The following is a 12374-nucleotide window of genomic DNA, read 5'->3' as shown; positions in this document are numbered from 1 at the left end:
ACTAATTTGAGTTTCGTAAGTTTTATGTTCTGAATGATCTTCGTTACAGTCTATTGTTTATTGAACTTGTTGGGGACTGATTAGTTGTAATGTATTATGGTGTTGTATTTTTCACTTGTATGTTGAACTTGTTGGGAACTATTTAGTTGTGGACTTTGATTTGTTGTAAATATTTTGAGATTTGTTTTAATTTTCAATCTCTAAATTTCAATTTAGAATTCTATTTATAATTTTAATTTGGTGCATTCCATATTCATTTTATTTTATCTGACAATCTTCTGTGAAATTAAAAAGTACACTTCAAATATATATAGAATAAAAAAACTGTTTTTATTTATATAAAGAATAGCTATAAATACATAAATTAATATTCATTAAAATATCTATAAATACAAAAAAATATGAAAGAATGGAGACTAATTCTGAAGGAAAGTTACATGTAATATTTTCTAATATGGCATAAATTCCACGATAAAGAAAGTATAAACATAGAAATAAGCATAGTAACAAAAGTTAGTACTTTTTCAACATAAAAAACATAGGAATTAAATGAAAAAGGTCTTAAAATTGCTCTTTAACAAGTCTTAAAATTGCTTTTAACAATAATCAAAATTTCAAATTTTTAGTCATTAATTTCTAATATGAGAAAATATTTTCTTTTAAAAATAAAATTTTATTATTTTATTATTTATTTTTTAGGTGTGAGATGACAAGGGTCTTACTAGAATTAATTTTAGGTACTTGGTATTTTCGTATATATATTTTTTTCTACTCTATAACTTTTACAAAATTTTAACCCTCAAATTTTGACTAAAACCACATTGTCTAAATTGTTTTATAATATGAAAGAAGTGTCTTGTTTTAATATACATACATACATATATATTAGGTGATAATTTATTATATTAATTACACAGAGTTGTTCTAGATAATGTTATTAAGTAAACCCTAAAACTATCATTACAAACCAACTTTAGATTATGCTTAAATTGTAGGCTAATGTGTTCTCAACTATTATAATAAATTTTAGACAAATCCAAAGATCTCAACTATTATGATACTTATGTAGACTTGTTTCACTATTACGTAGATACACTTCTAATTTGTCAACTAGAATATCTAGTTACACAATTTAGTTTTTTATAGGTAGTAAAGGGCTATGTGAGAACCTTTATACTATAACCATTAAAACCTCTACATCCTAGCTCTCCAAAAAACCATTCACTTTAATGTTGATCACTGGTATTGACTACCCTTGTTTTGAAAATATAGGTAGATGGAAAACACAAATTTTATGTCGTTTTCATTAGTCGTAACCTAAGGGTCTATTTATCCTGGCACGAATGTCGTAGAAAAGTTAATGGGTACGAGGGGGTATTATACAAGTCGTATGAAACATTTGATGAAGCGGAGCACGTGTCTAGGTCTTACAGTACAGCGCACGTTGGGCAAGTTAATAACCAGGATGTAGGATAATGTAATACAATTATTGCAACTATAATAGGCTTCATTTTTGGGATGAACGTAATGTATACTTGGCTCGAGATAATAGGATATGATTGATTTACTCGGTTGTCATGACTTGTCATTTTGTAACTAAACCCAAGTTCAAGTGGATGGAATGAGGAGTTCAAGTGCGTTCAGGTGGATAGAGAGATCTTCGACGTCTAGGTTCGAGTAAGTTTTCTAAAATCATGAACAATGTACACCATACCTATTTTTGTATGATTTCTAATATTGCTTCCATATACCAATGTAGAGTCATCCTAATGCGAAAGGATTGTGGAACAAGTCATTCCCCCATTACGATGAACTATAAAGTGTATTTAGGAAGGACGGGGCAACCAGGCAGTCTTGCGAGCCCCTAGTGGTGATGGCATCAAATTTATTCCAAGAGATGGAGGACGAGATTTAACTAGAATCACAAGAATATCCCAGATAATGAATAAACCCAACTCCCTGTGGATGCAATGGAAGAAGATCACGTAGATATGTCCACGAGGAGAGCAGGTGTACCAAATATTTCCACCGGTAGAGCAAGCGTATCAACGGAGCCATCCAGAGGGAGTAAGAGGAAAAGACTGACATTCTAGAATGAAATGATCGACATCATGAGATCAACCACTGATATGCAGTCAACACACATGGGCAGACTGGAAAAGACTGACATTCTAGAATGAAATGATCGACATCATGAGATCAACCACTGATATGCAGTCAACACACATGGGCAGACTTGTTGCGTGGCAAACCGAGAAATATGAGATGGAATTTGGATGTCAGAAGGAGGTAGTTCAAGCCATATTTGGTATGGAAGGGTTGACTGAAGATGATAGATGCAACCTAATTGATATAATTGGCACGAACATATAAAAGATGGACCTCTTCCTTTCTATATCGGAAGAGAAACGGCCTACTTACTCAGACCCACTATACTAACCACCTAATATTTCAACCCAAAAATATATATTTTGTGAATTTGTTTTTTGGAACGACCACATGTTCAGTTGTTTGATATAATTTTTGTGATGTTCAGAACAATGTAACTGTACTACACTATCACATTTTCACCATTATTATGAGATGGAAGGTAATTATTTGTTGGATTGTATGTCCTAAAACTCGTAGTTTATAAACAGTAATCATGTATGAAGTTTATTCAGACAAATGTTGTTACATGAAAATGAATTGATTGTTCAATAACTCTAAATCCAATAAACTATGAACCTTTGGATATTGCCATGAATACTTGGACTTTATGTAGAGACAAACTGGATCAAGTTCGAGTATAATATCCTAAATAGTCTATAGTACTTGGTAAAGGAAGTCTAAATAGACATCCTTTGAGCGGAAGCGAATCGTTCCAAATCCCATTCAGAATGAATACAAACAATTACAGTCTAAACGGAAACGAACAGATTATGCATAATCAAAAATTACAATATGCTACTTACAAAGGAAGATACAAAGAATAGAGTATGCAAACCCTTGAAGAACTCTTCTTCAAGTACCCCTTGATCAATTTCCAATGTGTCCAAAGAAGCACTCAAATGCAACGAACAGAACACGATCTCAATGAACATCTAAATGAACCTTGATCCCAATCGAGTACAACTCGATCCTCGAAATTAGAACACTGCCACAATTGTTACCTTGGTATTCTCAGTGTGAACGAATGCTCTATATGATCTTGGATTGAGGAAAGCAGGAGGTAGACAATCGAGTAAGTGGGAGATGAAGACTGTCTATCGTATAGACGAAATACTCGATCATTTAGAAGATGAAGCCTATAATATAGACTTTGCTACTCGATCGTTTAGCAACAAGTGAACGAATAACTATTGTATAGTCAGCTTGATTGTGTATGCTCTCTATGCTATCGCTTAGTAAAACTTTTTTACTTGATAGTCTTTTTGTGAGATTATTCCGAATGAATCATCATCATAATTTTGGAAAACCATTTTCCTTTTCATCTCACAGTTACCATAAAACTTCCAATAACCTCCCACTTAATTCGGTTATTAGAGAAAAAGAATAATTAATATGTTATAAATAAATATAATAACCAACTTATCATATTACATTTATAACCTATGGTTTTAATATTTCATCATATGAAACATATAAATCATAGTTCTTTTTCTATTTTATGGTATTTAATAAAATCATATTTATATTAATTCCTCCCATTAATGTATCTAAATACATCAAATCAATTATATCTCATATAATTGAATTTTCTCTTATTAATTTGAACATTTCAAATTAACCCAAAATCTGATTCTCAACTTGAACCCATTGAGCTACCAAGGGGTCCTCATAGACCTGTAGTTTGAAGCTCCAATAGTACGGGAATAACTTATTAAACTCTTTAATCATGAGATCCACCATCCGTTAACTGTTGGTCGCTCCATTAAAGTCTGAAAACTGCACTCTTCGCACCTTCATCTGACCAATCAATAGTACGATGACCCTTCACAAATCGCTCGTAAATACAACTGGGCCAATTTACCGTTTTGCCCGGTGTAGTTACATCTAACTCTTTAAGTACCACTGATTCCTCTAATGAACAATAAGTCATAGTCTTACTATGATTTAGTCCTCTCGGGCTAGGAATGGGTGTGGCCACTCTGTTCAAGACCCGGAATTAGCCCTTAAGGGAGCAATTTATCTACTTACCTATGCTTCAGAGAAGGAGTGAATTCCGTCTTGTGTATCTGAGTTCCCAGCTCCCCAATCAGACAAATTCCCAAAATGGTAGGTTTGTTGAGTTGGCATTCTGGCCACTCTCACCCATACAAATCAAAGGATCACCCTCATAGGCAAGAGTTCCCAACTCACTTAGGATTAAGGTCATGTCATCTATGGTCATTCTAGTGAAATGTAAGTCTCAATTATCAATGATATTATATAAAGAGACTAATCATCTCGTGCTTCGGTCTTATACAAACTCTTTGTGTAGGATACCCCAACTTACATGTCTCCACATGAATGGTTAGGATTGGACCATTTATAGCATTTTATAACATTTGTAACATCTACAAAGCGGGTCATATCCGTAGTATCATCAGGATAAGGTATCCCTTCTTTATCTATCTACTACAAACCATTTAGGTTATTATTTAAGGCATGATCCACTTGTATGTCTCACATACATGCATAAGTTACATGAAATAACCATGGATCTTAGTTTATTGGATTTGAGTAAATGCTAAAATAACATTTATTTTATTAATAACAATATGTGTACAAAAATTTTAGAAACTACGAGACGACCAAGAGAAATAGGACACCAATCCCAACATTTGGATTAGGTTGGGTACCTATTTCTGGAGATACTATTGAATACGACACGCTTTATGATTGTTACGAATTTTGTAAAGTGTCATAAACAATGTGATCAATTTGTTCATGTAGAGACATGTGGGCGGGGGTGTTCTACACGATGAGATTGTGTAAAACTGACCAAGAAATAATCACTATTATGTATTAACATTGTTTACGGTTAACACCGATTAATTTCACTTCTTGATGACCTAGATAACTTGATCTTAATCCTGAACTGTCTATGAGCTCTTGTTTATTTGGGATTGTCTCTTGATTTACATAGGTGCGTGTAAGCTCATCCGCTGCTCAATATGCCTCCCATTTCAGGGATAAGACCGGGTAGATAGTTAGGGACATAGAATTTGCAAGATGGAACTCACTCCTACCCATTTTAGAGATAGTAGAAAGGTTGTTCCCTTAAGGGTTAATCTCGAATCTTAAACAAGGGGCCCTATCCTCTCGCTGGCCTGAGAGGGAATGAATTTAGTGATTAAGATCCTAAATCAATTGTTCATTAGAGGGACAGTGGTACTTAAGGAGAAAAGATGTAACTCGGGGGAAAACGGTAATTGCTCTAGCTGAGGTTACAAACAACTTGTGAAGGATCAACTTCTTGATGACGATTATATTAAATGGACATAAAATATATTCAAAATGAGGGAAGTTCAACTACAGGCTATAGTGAACAGTCCTGTTAGTTAACGAATGTTGATTAACTAGATTAAAGAGTTTGACCGATTAGTCTTAGATGGTTGGAGCCCATGATTTGTAGGTCCATCAGGTCTCCTTACTAGCTCAATATGGACAAAACTGAAGAACCAGGTGAAGTAAGAAATTGAAATGTTCAAATTCGACCTTTAGGGAAAATTGTATTTTATACGAGATATAATTTACATTTATATAATTAATTATTTTTGGAGAGTATGTTTTAAATAAAATATTAGCATGAATTTTTTTTTTAAAATTGATTAATGTGATTGATCAAAATTGGGTGTCAAAGTCAATTTAATATGTGGTATTAAATTATTTATTTTATTTAATTAAATAATTTCTAAAATATGAAAAATGAATTTCATTTTTTGGGTCAAAATTTGGTTTATTATGATTTTATTTTAATAAAAAATTAGTTAGTAGAAAAATCCAATTGTTCGATTTTCCCACTAACTAAGTAGATTATGAAGTGTTTCATGCTAAGAAGAGTCTTTGCATATGTTTTGTTATAAATAGGTTTTGTTTTTCAAAAACTAAAAACTAATACTTTGTTGACTTTTGACCAAAAACTTCCACAAAATCTATTTGACTCTCGAAATCAATTAGTGAAATTCTCTATCTTCACTAATACATCGGTCCCACAACTGTGTCCTTCAATCGGAGAATAACGAGGATTTACTGTAGGAGGTGTCGATTGCTCACGGAGACGAAGATACTTGTGGAAACTATAAAGGTTGTATTTCTAACTCTCTTTGCATGCTTAATCCTTGCTTATTTAATGTAATTAGAGTGTTATTGATCCATTGCTTCCGCTGTGCATGCTTCTATTTATCCATAATATTCTATATGCAATTTCAGTTCCACATATACGATCTATATTTTATAAACATAAACTATTAAATTATCCAGTTATCAACGTTTATGTGTACAAAATGTTAAATAATAATGTTAAGTTAGCAAGATTCAATATATATACATGAAAGGAACCCTGTTAGAGCTTTTTTGAGTGAAAGTGGGGATCAGACCCAAATCCCAAAAATTTACAGAATAAAAGTTTTATAGTAGAAGAAGAAAATCATACATTTAATAAAAAATTACAGCATGCTTGAAAAAACAGAAAAATAAAAATGGGTTCGGAACCCTTACCTTTGAAGATCGTTCTTCAATTGATTCCCTCGAACAAATAAACACCACCACAAAATTTTCTCTGTATTCTCTGGGTGAGAATCCAAGAGTTTAATGGGCTTTGACTATTTTGGTGAGGGAATTTGATAAAATTTGAGAGAACATGAGGGAAGACAACTCTCACATAACGGTGTTGTGTGTGTGTGTGTTTTTGTATGAAGGAGGAAGAAGATGAATTGTAACCAACCTTGCCCATTCTCACGGTTTAGAGAAAAGAGGGGGAGAGAGTTACAACTCCTTCTCAATAATGGATAAAAAAAAATAAATTAAATAAAATTAATCTATTTTAATAAATCAGTTAATTAATATATATTTATATGATAATTATCTTATCATATAATATATATTAAACTATATGTTATATTAAATATAACATATAACCTATAGTTTCTATACTCTCATCAATGACATTTAATATAAATTTCATTTATATTAAATTTAATTATATGAATCCAATTCATATAATTAATATTTGGATCATATTCAAATATTTATTTCATCTCAAATATAATTTATATGTTATAATGTATCAAATATATTATAGTAATTATATCATATATAATTAAAATTAAATTAAATTATTTATATCATATGTAATTAATTCCATCAATTAAATTGAACAATTCAAATTAATCCTAAAACTGATTCTCATTAATTGTTGTTGAGCTACAAAGGAGATCTCATGGACCTATAGTTTGAAGCTCCAACGGTACGTGAATAATAATTAAACTCCTTTAATTAAATTATCCACCCTCCATTAACTGTCGGACACTCTACTAAAGACCGAAAACCGCACTCTTCGTACTACAGATATATTTCTGTGTCCATTGGATATAGCCAATCAACAGTAAGATGACCCTTCACAAATTGCTCGTAAGTACAGGTAGCCCAAACTTACCGTTTTGCTCCTATAGTTACATCTAACTCTTTAAGTACCACTGATCCCTCTAATGAATAATAAATCATGATCCAACTATAACTAAACCCCTCGCGGGTCAGAAAAGGGTGTGACATCACATTGTTCAGGCCTTAGAATCAGCTCTTAAGGAAGCAATTTATCTACTTACCCCGACGTTAGGGAATGAGTGAATTTCTTCTTGTGTAGTTGTGTTCTCAACTCTTCAATCAGATGAATCCTCAAAATGATAGGCTTATTGAGTTGACAACCTGACCACTTTCACTCATACAAATCAAAGGACCGCCTTCATAGGCAGGAGTTCACCACTCACTTAGGATTCAGGTCATGTTACCTATGGTCATCCTGGTGAAATGTAAGTCTCTATTATGAACGATGTTATATAATGAGAACAAACATTTCATGGTTCGGTCTTATACAAACTCCTTTGTATAGAATATCTTCGCTCATATATCTTTATACGAATAATCAAGTTCAGATCATTTATAATACGTTACAACAACTGTAACATCTACAAAGTGGGCTATACTCGTAGTGTCACTAGGATAAGGTATCCAGCCTGATTCATCTACTACAGACCATTTAGGTTATCACTTAAACATGATCCACCCGTATGTCTCTACATACATGTTTAAACTACAAGATAATCTTGGATCTTAGTTTATTGGTTTGTGGTTAATGCAAAAAAATTAAAATAAAACATCATATATTTTATTAAATAAATAAGATGTTTGTACATTACAATTACAAACTATAGGACTCTACGAGATTTAGGGCATTGATGACATGTAGAAATGCATGTCATCTTAGGCCTTTTACTTAGAATTATGAAGGCCGTTAAGTAGAATATGCGACAATTGTGCTAGAAATTCATGCGAAAATGAGTTTGCATTGATCAACATTAAAGAATCTCGGCATGCATTCATTGTTCTATTTTTGTAGCTAATACAGGAAGTGGACGCAAACACAGAAACCAGACCACCGTATAGACGTCCGCATGTAGAGAAACTCTCCATCGCAAAGGCGAACACGTCGATCAACGCATGGATGTTGCGGTAATCAGCCATATGCGTCCATCGCGTTGCGCTCGTCAAGCGATTGCAGTCATCATGTAGAGTTGCGGTATTAAGCGAATGCGGTCATTCAATGATTGCGGCTACGCGATAATGCATACTGAAGAGATCAACGTAAGGTTGGTGGAATGAACGCATCAACGCATCTACCTTGAGAAAATCAAAAGCTGATGTTGACATTTCACCTACCATGCCGTTAGCGGCAGAGGTTCAGAAAAGGACTATCGCGCCGAATGTCAGACTCATAGTAGTCCATTAATGCTGTCGGCGATCTAAGCTCTATAAATAGAAGCTGATGAGCAGAAATTAAAGTGGTCCGGGGATTACCCCTATAACCCAGGTTTTTCGCTGCGATCTAGACAAAATGCGTGAGAAGACGCTTGAGAGTTCTTCACCTCCTTCATCCATTCCGAGTGACGACCGAAGCCTTCGACCGGAGCTAGATCTTGAGAGAGTTAGCTCCACCGCCCATCTATGGCACCGCCGGCAGCCTTGACGCACATCCGCTGGAAGCAAGTCCTTGCTTCCAGCCAGTCATTTCATTTTCCTTCTTTTCTTACATTGTATTGTATGACATTTTGTTATTAAGGAATTAATACAATTTGTTTTCATGCATTTCTCTGTCTCCTTCGACTCCATCTCCATCTTCTTTGCTTAGTATCTTTACTTTCATTGCAACACTTAGTGGGATTGCTTGGGTATCGCATACTTAGTCATATGGATTAAGGATATGAATCATGTAACAACCCACCGAGAGGTGTGCGTTGCGTGAGTGTGAGAGTAACCTTATTTGCTTAGTGCAAAGCCATGGCAACGCCTGTCTATAGGCTAACACAATGCTTGTCTAGGAGTAAAGTCAGCAACAACCAACCGCTCGGGAGAGTAAGTGGTTGGTCGCATTAAGCAATGTATGCATTGTTCACTATAGATAGGAATAATCTTAGGTCAGCCAAGTTCATGCGGTTACCTTGTCCTATGAGCGCATCATTCATCATTTAGGCATACTTGAGAGAGTAGTCTAAAACCAAAATCTAAGACTCGAGAGAGCGGATTGGAACGCATAGGCAAGAACGGGGAACTTAGAGATAAGCTCTGTTTGCTATCACACAGCGTATGCACCCTACAGATAGGATATTGCATGCGTCCAGGAAGTAGGATAAGGTGTTATGCGACAACCATGTTCATGCGGCGAGAGCTAGTGAGCGGGTTATGAAGGTCTAGGCATAAGATTCTCGGCAATATCGTAGATACACCGCATATGTCCTAGAGTTAGGTTCACGTGTGTGTAGCATGATTACATGGCTTGTGTTGACTAAGATTGCTCTTGCGGTCACTCTTAAGGGTTGCAATGAAATCATCTTCGCATTTTATTTATTTTCCCATTCATTTATTCAAGTCAAGAGTTGTCGTGTCTCTACCTCTCATGCATATTCTCATTGCGTTGTTTGTTAAATAGGAGTAGGAGTAGGATTAACTTAGCAACCTCCCTTCTATTCTTTTATTTAAACCGCCGCATGTACATTACCGCATTCATTTTGCTACAAGTCCCTGAGTTCAACCTCGGATCACTCGAGAAACTTGTGTTCACATTATACTTGGCGTGAGCACAAGAAAACTTGTGACATGACGCATGGTCATCGCATNGAGCGGGTTATGAAGGTCTAGGCATAAGATTCTCGGCAATATCGTAGATACACCGCATATGTCCTAGAGTTAGGTTCACGTGTGTGTAGCATGATACAAGTCCCTGAGTTCGACCTCGAATCATCCTATAAACTTGTGTTCACATTATACTTGGCGTGAGCACAAGAAAACTTGTGACATGACGCATGGTCATCGCATACATTTGTTAACGCATAATCATTCCAACGCACCATCGACGCATGACTATCAACACATATCTTAAGAACATGCATCGCATATTGCGTCCACGAGATTTTAGTTGTTGAATAATTTGACTTCTAATTTCCCATCATCAAGTTTTTAGTGCCGTTGTCGGGGACTTGGTAGCTAATTGTTTGTAAGTTTTGTGTCTCTGTGAGCAAAATTTTTATCTTGGAAGTATTGCAGTTTGTGCGACCAGGTTGCAAACAATATTGAAGTGTAGGTGATGCGCTAAAAGCCAATGTTGACCCCAAGGTAGAAGGGCAATCAGTCGCAAAAGAGCTGAAGGCAGTTCTAAGCACATGGTGGCCAACATGCGCCCAACAATTGCCAGAAGTTCCAAAGGTCAGGGCATGATCCTTGACCCAAGCAGTTGAGAGCAATCTCCTGCATGGAAGACTCCTTGCGGTGACAACACTCTTATTTTTCCAGGGACGTCTTCTACTTTATCTTCACTTTGCTTTCTTAGTTTAGGTTATTTTTATTTTTATTGTTATTTGGATATATGGCTGCTTCCTTAGTTGTGGTACGTTTGCTCTTGCAGGTGCAATAATAAGTCTCCTCGGTTCGTAGAATAATGGAAGAACTTCTTTCATCCTTCAACGCATGGCTTCGATCGTGTGAATTCCAACGGATGATCGCATGTGTTGTTCCGCCTAATGTCTTTTCCTGTTATCTTGTATGCCTTATCCTTTTGAAATTCTTTCTTTCTCGATTGCGTGTTTTGCGATGTTTCTATGATGGCATGTATAATTCATCGCATCTTCTAACTAATCATCGTAAGGTGCTCTTTACTTTTATTAGCTTCTTCAAAATTTGAAAGTCTTAAGTTTTATTTTGTGCAAACCTTTGTTAATACATTTATTACCGCATTCTTGTAATTTTATTTTTAGCTTTGCAGTGAGAACGATGCCAACCTCTAAGTTTGAGGGTGGCAGCGGTCTCGGAGAATTGCGTTCAATATATTGCGATCATTTGATAAAAAAAAAAGAGTTTTTGAGAATAATAACTCCACTGTCAACGCAATGGGGAAACCCATGTTGATAAGAGTTAAGCTGTGAAAGGCACTTGCTCAAAGTTGGATGTCCACATGACACACGTGGGGGCAAGCCAAAACGAAGGTAAGTCGCCAGGATCAGCGCATAAGCGCAACTTCTCTGTCCGGCACAAGCTAAATCAAGCGAGACAAGAGTTGAGTTGAATATGGAAGGCAACCGAAGTTGGATGCCCGTATGACATACGTGGGGGTAAGCCAAAACGAAGGGCGTAACCAGGTTCAATGCCGCATTTGGATTAGAGATATGAAGCATGTAGTAACCCACCGAGAGGTGTGCGTTGCGTGAGTGTAAGAGTAACCTTATTTGCTTAGTGTGAAGCTGCGTCAATGCCTGTTTATAGGCTAACCCAATGCTTGTCTAGGAGTAAAGTTAGCAATAATCAACTGTTCAGAAGGGTAAGTGGTTGGTCGCATTAAGCAATGTATGCATTGTTCACTAGAGATAGGAATAATCTTAGGTCAGCCAAGTTCAAGCGGTTACCTTTTCCTATGAGCGCATCATTCATCATTTAGGCATACTTGAGAGAGTAGTCTAAAACTCAAATCTAAGACTCAAGAGAGCGGACTGGAATGCATAGGCAAGAACGGGGAACTTAGAGATAAGCTCTGTTTGCTATCACACAGCGTATGCGCCCTATAGATAGGATATTGCATGCGTCCAGGAAGTAGGATAAGGTGTTATGCGGCAACCATATTCATGCAGCGAGAGCTAGTGAGTGGG

The sequence above is a fragment of the Benincasa hispida genome, chromosome 5, assembly GCF_009727055.1.
Source record: "Benincasa hispida cultivar B227 chromosome 5, ASM972705v1, whole genome shotgun sequence".
NCBI classification, from domain to species: domain Eukaryota; kingdom Viridiplantae; phylum Streptophyta; class Magnoliopsida; order Cucurbitales; family Cucurbitaceae; genus Benincasa; species Benincasa hispida.
Note: the sequence above shows the minus strand (reverse complement) of the source record.